Source organism: Fukomys damarensis, unplaced genomic scaffold (assembly GCF_012274545.1).
Source record: "Fukomys damarensis isolate Sample0158 unplaced genomic scaffold, DMR_v1.0_HiC HiC_scaffold_1, whole genome shotgun sequence".
In the NCBI taxonomy this organism is placed as follows: domain Eukaryota; kingdom Metazoa; phylum Chordata; class Mammalia; order Rodentia; family Bathyergidae; genus Fukomys; species Fukomys damarensis.
Window position 1 is genome coordinate 57794278 of NW_022900913.1, and position 8919 is coordinate 57803196.

The window sequence follows — 8919 nt, forward strand, 5'->3', positions numbered from 1 at the left end:
TCCATTTCGGGTGGATGGCCTCAGGTGGGGTGCTTTTGAGCCCATGGCAGCATCAGTGAAACCAAAAAGGTCAGCAGGAGGAATGTCCGGCAGCTGTTCTCTCAGCTGGCTGGCTAGAGACTAGTAATTCATGCACAATGGTATAAGCGAGGGCTGCATGAGCTCCACAACCATGCTAGGGCTTTTGAGGGAGGCAGGGAGGGTGAAGGAAGACTGAGATATCAGAAGGCTGTGGGTCACACACACACACACACACACCCCACACACCCCACACACCACACACACACACGCAATAAGGTCAGAAAGCAGGCAGCCTGAGGAACAGCTGGTTCCTACCAGAGCCCAAGCAGTCCCTACACAAGATCCCTACTGGCCTACTGATCAGATAGGAGATAGGAATAAAAGGCATTTTCAGATGTATATTCTTTCCAATTTGAGCATATGTGCTGCTGAAGCGAGCACCCAGATGTGTATTCTTGAAGGTTTAAGGACAAGAACCAAGTCCTTCAATTATTTTAAAATATCAATTCAACAGGAAGAAAGTGAAAACCTTTCTGCCTTCTTGCATTGTCTTACAAGAGGAATTGTTAAAACATGAATCCCTGGCTCCTGATTCAACAGAAAGACAGATTAGTCTTAAACACAAGTTTATTACAGTCAGCCCCAGATATTAGAAAAGAGTTACAAAAGATGGTTTTTGCTCCACATAGTTCACTTGATACTTTAGCAACAATTGCTTCCTCGGTATTTTATAATTGAGAGCAGCAGGAGACCAAGGCAAGAGAAGATGACAACCTTAGCAGCAGCTCTAAAAGAAATAAACTCTGGGTGAGATTCTCAGGACTCTAAGAAAAACCCGACAACTACTAAAGCCTCTTTTGGACACCTTAGAAGGGACTGTAATGAGAAGCCCCCTGAATCCTGCCCTTTGCAAAAGTGACCACTGTAAGTCAGACTGCCCTCTAAGGTGAAGGCCCCAGGGTTTAGACCTAGCTTACCACCTGGACCAACAAGACTCAAGGGCCCTGGAGCACTCTCTTCCTTCTCCCTCTGGCTGGACCATCATCTCCATAGAGGACATGACTAAAGAGGGAAAAGAAATCATCATTCTGTTGCTGGACACTGGTGCCTGTCTCTCAGTCCTTCTCTTTGACTGTGGCCTTCCCTCCAACCACCATACATCAGTAAAAGGAGTCACTAGAAAGGAGGTAACTCACTACTTTTCACAACCCTTAGGCTGTAACTGGATGGCTTTCTCTCCACCCATTCCTTTTTAAGTGTGTCTGAAAGACCAGTACCCCTCCCAGTGAGAGACATCTTATTTGAATATTGCAATCTACATGCATCCAGGTCAGGTATGCTGCCTCCCTTTTGAGGAAACAAATAAATCCTGAGGTATGAACAACTAAAAGTAGAAAAAGAAGGGCAATAAACACTGTCCTAATACAGATACATCTCAAAAATTCTATTTTTCCTCACCAGAGACAACACCCTCAAGACCTAAAGTTAAAAAGGGATTATCACATAAAATTAACAATTTAAGAGAACAAATTTACTTAAAGTCTATAATAGCCCATGCAACACTCCAATCTTGGGAGCTCAGAAACCCAATGGAGAATGGAGATTGCTACAGGACCTTAGATTGGTAAACAAGGCAGTAGTGCCAGTTAACCCAGTGATACCTAACCCATACACTCTCCTTTCTCAGAACCTAGAGGATCTCTATTGGTTTTCAGTGTTAGATCTAAAATACACCTTCTTTTGTATTCCTTTACACTTAGATTTTCAGTTTCTTTTGAGAATCCTCATGACCAGCTTTCTCAACTGATTTGGACTGTACTTTCTCAAGGGTTCAGATATAGTCATTGTTAGATTTCCCTTGCCCTAAGATGGCTGCCACATGGAATAGCAGCCTCCATGTTAAAATGTGATTTCTCCCAACAAAGGATAGGTTTCTCCTTCCCATCATGCTCTTCTCCCTCCAAAAGAGCAACCTGATACTTGCTACCTCCTAGCAGCTAGTGAAGTCACAAGTCCCTCCTAGTGATGACCCAGGCTCCTCCAGTCTCTTAATACTACCTCACTCAACTCCACCCCAGCTCAGTCTAACCCCACTCTGCTCCTACAAAAGAAGCTCCCTGTTCTGCCATGTTGCTTTTTCCTCCTTTGTTCAAAGACAGCCCAGCAGATCCCATAATAAAGGCTTGCTATGGTTCTGGTCTGGTCCTGATTTTTGGCTCTTTTTACCTAACAGGCCTCACCTTTTTGGACAAGTGCTTTCCCACAATCTCATTGCTTTGAATTTTTCCAGGTCTCAGTTTTGCAATATGTAGATGATATACTGTTATGTTCCCTCTCCGAAGAGCTCACTAGTGAAGGCACTCATTCTCTGTCCAATTTTCTAGCAGGAGGGTTATAAAATTTCTAGACCTAAAATATAACTCTGTAGCCTTGAGATAAAATATTTAGGCCTTATCATATCTAAGGGAACCTGAAGACTGGGGAAGAGAGGATTAAATCAATACTTTCCTTCCCATAGCCCAAGGCCCTAAAACAGTTTAGGGGATTCCTAGGAATTACAGGCTTTTTCTGCCTTTGGATAAGAGGGTATGGTGAGATTGCATGACCTATCAGCTTATAAAAGAAGCCCTAAAGATAGATACTCATATTTTATCCTGGGAACTTGGTTTCCAAACTGCATTCCAGAAGCTCAAACAAGCACTCCTAAATGCCCCAACACTGAGCCTACCAACAGGAAACTGTTTAAATCTATGTGTTAATAATAGGTGGGGCAAGGCTTTGGAGTGGTTACACAGGATTGAAAACCTACTCAACAGCCTATATAGGGTATCTGAGTCATGAATTAGACATTGTATGAAAGGGGTGTCCTACATGCCTTAAAGCTATAACCATTGTAGCTCTCCTAATACCAAGGGTATCCGAGCTAATTTTAGACAAAGATCTCACTGTATATATACCTCACAATGTGGCAGGACTTCTTTTGTCCAAAAGAAGCTTAAGGTTATCAGACAACTGACATCTTAAATACCAGGCTCTACTTCTAGAAGGACCAGCCAGTCAAATAAGTACATGTTTCTCCTTAAACACTGCCACCTTTCCACCAGAAAAGGAGGAAACTGAGACTGACAGACATGACTGAACAGATAATTCTCCATCCATACACAGCCAGAAAAGAGTTATTAAACACTCACTTTACTGATACTGATTTAAACCTTTTCTGTGATGACATTTCCTTCATGGAAAATGGGGCTAGAAAGAGAGGGTATGTAGTAGTGACTCTACATCAGATATTTGTAGGTTCCTCACTTGCACCTGGGACTAGTGTTCAGCTAGCAGCACTCATAGCTCTGACCAGAGCTTTACAACTCAGTAAAGGACAAAAGTCAATATTTATACTGATTCAAAGCCAGGCATGATGGTGTATGCCTGTAATCCCAGGATTTGGGAGGCTGAGGCAGAAGGATTGCTATAAATTTAAAGCCAGCCTGGGCTACATAGTAAACTCAGAGCCAACTGAACTATGCAGCAAGACCCTGTCTCAAAAAATTTTTTATACTGATTTAAAGTATACTTTCCAAATATCACAAGCACATGCAGCCATATGAGAGAAAAGAGATTATCTGACAGCCAACAAATCTCCCACAAATATCATAAGGATATAAACTTTGAGTGGAAAGCTGCCTTTATGCCCTCCAGAGTAGAAGTAATTCACTATAGAGGATACCAAAAAGGAACTGACATAGTAATCAACTGACTGATGCAGCTGCAAAAGAAGCTACTCAAGGGACCCCCCTCTTCAGGCCCCTCTGATCTAGGAAGGGCTCCTGAATCATGCTTGACCTAAATATTCTCAGTCAGAAGTCAAGTGCGCCCTCTCCTATAGATGCCAATTTCTTCTATTAGGATAGATACAATCAGATGATGGTAAACCATTCCTTCCTGGTGTTAGTCAGTAGAAATGTATTAGGCATGCACATCAAACCTTTCCCTTAGCGAGAGATAAGACCTACCACATGGCCTCAAAAATATTCATAGGAAAGGACCCTCTCAGATAATACAACAGATAGTTAAGATGTGTGAGTTCTGCCAAAAGAACAATCCTCTCAGTGGGGCCATATACAGATATACAGAGACATGGTAAATACCCTGGAGAAGACAGGCAACTTGATTTTAATCATATGCTAAAGAATAAGAGACTCCTACTTACTGGTCTGGGTAGATACTTTTCATAAACTGGATTGAGGCCTTTCCTTGCAGAACAGAAAAGTTTCAAGAGGTGATAATTATTTGGGTTTTAAAAATTATCCCCAGATTTGGATTTCCTACAAGCTTATGGAGTGATAATGGGCCTTTAAAAAAAAAAAAAAGAAGCAATAGTTACCCAAGGCATCTCTCAGGCATGGGGCATCCTCTATCACCTCTATTGTGCCTGGAGGTCACAATCATCTGGAAAGGCAGAAGAAAACAAATGATATTTGAAAGAGACAACTTCACAAAATGGCTTAAGCAACTCATCTACAATGGTCTCACTACCATTAGCTCTTATTAAAATAAGAAATAGATCCCAAATTCTAGGCCTCATTTCATTCAAAATACTTTATGGAGATCCTTTTCTCACCACTGATAGAGAAATAGATGCCTTACTAAAAGATGTCACTTCACTGCTTAAATTTCAACAAACACTTCAACAGACACCAGAAGCTCAGCTTAGAGAAAAATGAAGTCCCATATTCCAGTCCAGAGATTTAGTACTGGTAAAGTCTCTTCCCCCATTATCTCTTTCCTAAGACCATTTGGGAAGGACCATACACCATGATCCTGTCAACTCCATCAACTATCAAAGTAGCAGGCCTGGACTCCTGGATACATCACACCTGACTCAAGCCCTGGAAACCAGAGACTGTTGCTAATGTAAATAACCATTAGAATACTTCTATGAACCATAGAAGACTTTAAGTTCTCATTTAAAAAAAAAAAAGGTTAAGTCTTCAGATAGGTAAACTAAGATGTTATTCTTGGTCTTTTTACTAATACCTTACCACACAAATGAGAGAACAATTCTTTCCTATTATGGGCACAGGAATATGCAGAGTCATTAAAACAAACATCTTGCTAGATATATGGCCTGCTCCCCTTGTCGAGTACATCAGGACTTGTTTGGTGGGTATCCCCACTTCAAGGAGATGCTTAAACTATAAGACTACATTAATGAGATATGAAAAAGTTCAGTGATTCATAACTTAGCCCGCCATTACAAAGTGAGTGGCCTATATACTCCACCCTTAAGGATACTGGGCATAATAAAATATTTTCTAGAAATGCCACTGAAGCCTTTCTACAGGCCCTAGTAAAACACCTATTAAGTAAAAATAAAGATCCTATCATGAGATCCAACAATCATAGAAATTAAGATGGCTATTCTCAGATACGGAGTGATTATATGTGGTTAATGTCAACTGTTACAGAAGGAATTGGCAAGTGACACACAGAGAGGCAGCAGAATGGAAGAGAAATAACAAAAGTTTACACCATCAGCGGGGATCCATGACACCTAGTGGTGATGCCCTGATTGATTTCCTTGCTGGGTTACAACTCCTTCTTTTATAGGGTTTTACAGCCTTGATCTCATTCAGTTGGTTACATTGCATTTTCACAGTTCACATTACTGATATTCAAAACATGGTGGCAGGCAGTTGAATTTCAACCCAGATGCAGTTCTTTGTTAGGGGAGGTTACCTTTAAGATTTATTTAGTTATCTATTCTAGCCAAGGGGAAGGGAGTGTGTTTGGTCAGCAAAGCTAACAATGGTTATTCTCATTTACAAAACTTTTGAGGGAGACTAGATGCCTTTGGTGCCGGGAAATTCTCAACTAAATGGAGCAAAGGGCAGAAATTATCTTATATTGTGACATTTCCTAGGTTTTTGCTATTGAAGTTTTCCCTATCACAACTATTTGACAACTTAGTAGAAAGGCTCCCTTATATTAGGAATAAAGAAATCACTCCTATTTTCATTGGTCTAACTCTACTGAATATTTGGAATAGACACACCCTGAATGATGTATAAACACTATCATTTTATAGGTCAAAGACTGGTTTACAACAGACTACTTTAATTGCCCTAAAATTAGGTAAGCAGCTCCCAGAGGCACTAATTGGTCCTACAGAACCAATGTGTGGCCCTGGCTACCTACTGGATGGATAGGGAGGTGCACACTGAAATTTGCATGGTTACAAAATAGAAGTGTCAAAAATATTGACAAAGCTGCAAACTTACACTGCCTACAACATTGAGGGTCTAGAAGTGTGTTTCACTGGTATGATCATTTGACTTCTATCTTTTTCCCTTCCCTAGGATTCAAGGATGTTATGCAACACATTAAAGCCTTGACAAACTATGTTTAATGTGCCTTAAATGACACCTCAATTGGTCTCTCTCTCTCTTAAAGAAGTAAATTAGTGAGGCAAGCTATCCTCCAAAATTGGATAGCATTAGACACCCTAATAGTAGCACAAGGGGGTATCTGTGCAATTATAAAAGCTGAATGTTGGGTGTATATTCTGATTCTTCTGCTAATATCTCAATGGCTGTTTAGAATATTAAACAACTATGTTAGATTCTAAAATTCCCTAAATCTTTTCCTTATCCTCCTTGTGGAAAGCTATTGCTGGCTCTTTCTGATGGAAATACTTGTTGGCTATAATCATAATAGTCTTACTGATCTTATTGTTTGGCCATGTATATTTAACTGTTTCTTTGGCATTGTTTCCTCCAGACTTAAAGCTATATGTCTACCCTTGATAAGAATTCCTGACACCTATTGGGGGCCTTTAGATAAAACCTTGGAGGGTATCTCTGACTGCTGATCACAACTACCACTGACCCCTTCCATCCTGAAGTAGCTAAAACAGCCATCACCTCCTGCCCTTTCAATGCAGTTCAGGATGCCTCTTCAGAGGAGGGAATATTATAGACAACTGAGTTAGGTAGAAATATTATAGTCAGCCAGATAAGGATAGATCCTTGAAAGAGACAGGACAAAAGTGAAACATATCTCAATTGCAGCTGGAGACTCATCTATTAGAGACCAAGCCTCAAGATAAAGACAAGAGAATCAGACCTCAAAGGACAAACACTGGGCCTAATGAAGACTAGATAGAAATCAGTCATCTGGGTGGGTGACGAAGACCTCTGAACCCACCATTTCCTAGAAGTCTTTGTTCTTTCCACCCACATTTATTACATAACTCATTTCCCCAATGGACCACTATTACCTAAGTACCTATACTTGTAACCTAATTGATCAATCATGGCTGTGGCCCACATTGTGCCCATGTGGGTTTTGTTCTATAAAATTCCCTTATAAAATGGGGTTCCTCACTACCCATTTGGGTCCCTTCTTGTCTCTCAGGAGCTATCCTATCAATAAATATTCTACTATTCTTAACTTCTGTTGTGCCTAGAATTCATTCTTTGATTTTTAGAGAATACAAGCTTGGCATATCAGACATCTAACAGGTTGGGAGATACAATATTTCATATTTAATCTCCAGTATTTCCTATATCAATTGGATCAATATTATTTAAGCAGCTATATTTGTAATCTTATTGGTTGATCATAAGTTTGACAAACAATTGTATCCACCTTGTGATTTTGTTCTATAAAATTTCCTTTGAGAAGTGGGCTCAATGGCAACCAACTTTTGGATTCTCTCCTAAACTCTTAGGAGCTATCTCTCTTAATAATGTTTTACTACTCAACTTTTATTGTTCCTCAGAATTCATTCTTTGATTTTGGGAAACACAAATTCAATGTATCAGACATATATCAGGTTGGGAGTAACATGTATTTTCCCTATATCAACAGGACAGTATCAGGAATAAGGAGAAGGGTGAAAGTGAAAAGAAGATGAAGGGAAAAAGGGACTCAAGGACAAAAGGAGAAAGGGACTCAAATGCAAAGGAAATAAAGGGACTGAATAACTCAGGTTTCTGGTATTTATAGCGTCAGACACCACTGATCCAAAGTGCCTCTGACTCTCTCTCTCTCTCTCTCTCTCCCCCCCTCTGATGTCAGCAATTTGCATGATCTCCTAAATTCAAACCTGGATACTCATTAGGTGGGTGGCTAATTTATGGTTGAATGGAGAGAAGTGAAGGGATTCACACAACTTCCCATTCTTAGGATTATGGAAGCATAGATAATCGTTAGGATGGTGTGGTGCTTACATATGAAGGAAGAGAAGGGAGTGACTCAGCCTTCTTGTTTATAACTGTACTATTTACATTGTATTAGGTGTTATGGCCATCATCATGAAGAACCCTATGAAAAGTCCCAAGGAAGAGTAATATGAAAACCTCCACAAGTTTTGGTAAGTTGGGCCTGGGGGTATGAATTAGTGGTAGAGTGTGGGTTTAGCATGCCTAAAGGCCTGGGGTCAATCTCCAGCACCTAAAGAAAATAACAACAACAATGGAGGAGGGTTCCTTTCTCCCCACAACCCCGCCAACATTTGTTATTGTGTGATTTCTTGATAGCAGCCATTCTTTGTGGGGTGAGGTGGAATCTCAGTGCTGTTTTCATCTGCATCTCTCTCGAATGACCAGTGATGTGGAACATTTTTTCATATATTTTCTTGCTGCTTTCACTTCTTTGTATGAGAAATGTCTGTTCATTTCGGATGCCCATTTTTGGATCGGGTCTTTATATTTGGGGGGACTGATTGTTTTGAGTTCTTTATATATCCTTGATAATAGTCCTTTGTCTGAGGTACAGCTGGTAAAAATTTTTTCCCACATTGTAGATTGTCTCTTAGTTCTGCTAATGGTTTCTTTTGAAGTACAGAAGCTTTTTAGTAAGATGAGATCCCAGTTGTTGATTCTTTCTGCTAGTTCC

General features: G+C 40.2%; 1 long non-coding RNA gene across 5 annotated transcripts in view; it reads right to left on the bottom strand.

Moving 5' to 3' along the window:
• Positions 1-579: 579 nt before the first annotated feature.
• Positions 580-8919, bottom strand: part of LOC104858787 — a 107451-nt gene continuing 99111 nt past the window's right edge. The window contains exons 6-8 of one of the 5 annotated variants that reach the window (XR_004516320.1): positions 4403-4467; positions 999-1083; positions 580-808 (exon numbers count right to left, since the gene is read on the bottom strand). This is a non-coding gene — a long non-coding RNA (uncharacterized LOC104858787). The remainder of the gene's footprint in view (positions 809-998; positions 1084-4402; positions 4468-8919) is intronic. The other 4 variants (XR_004516323.1, XR_004516322.1, XR_004516319.1 and 1 more) reach the window with 4 other exon arrangements.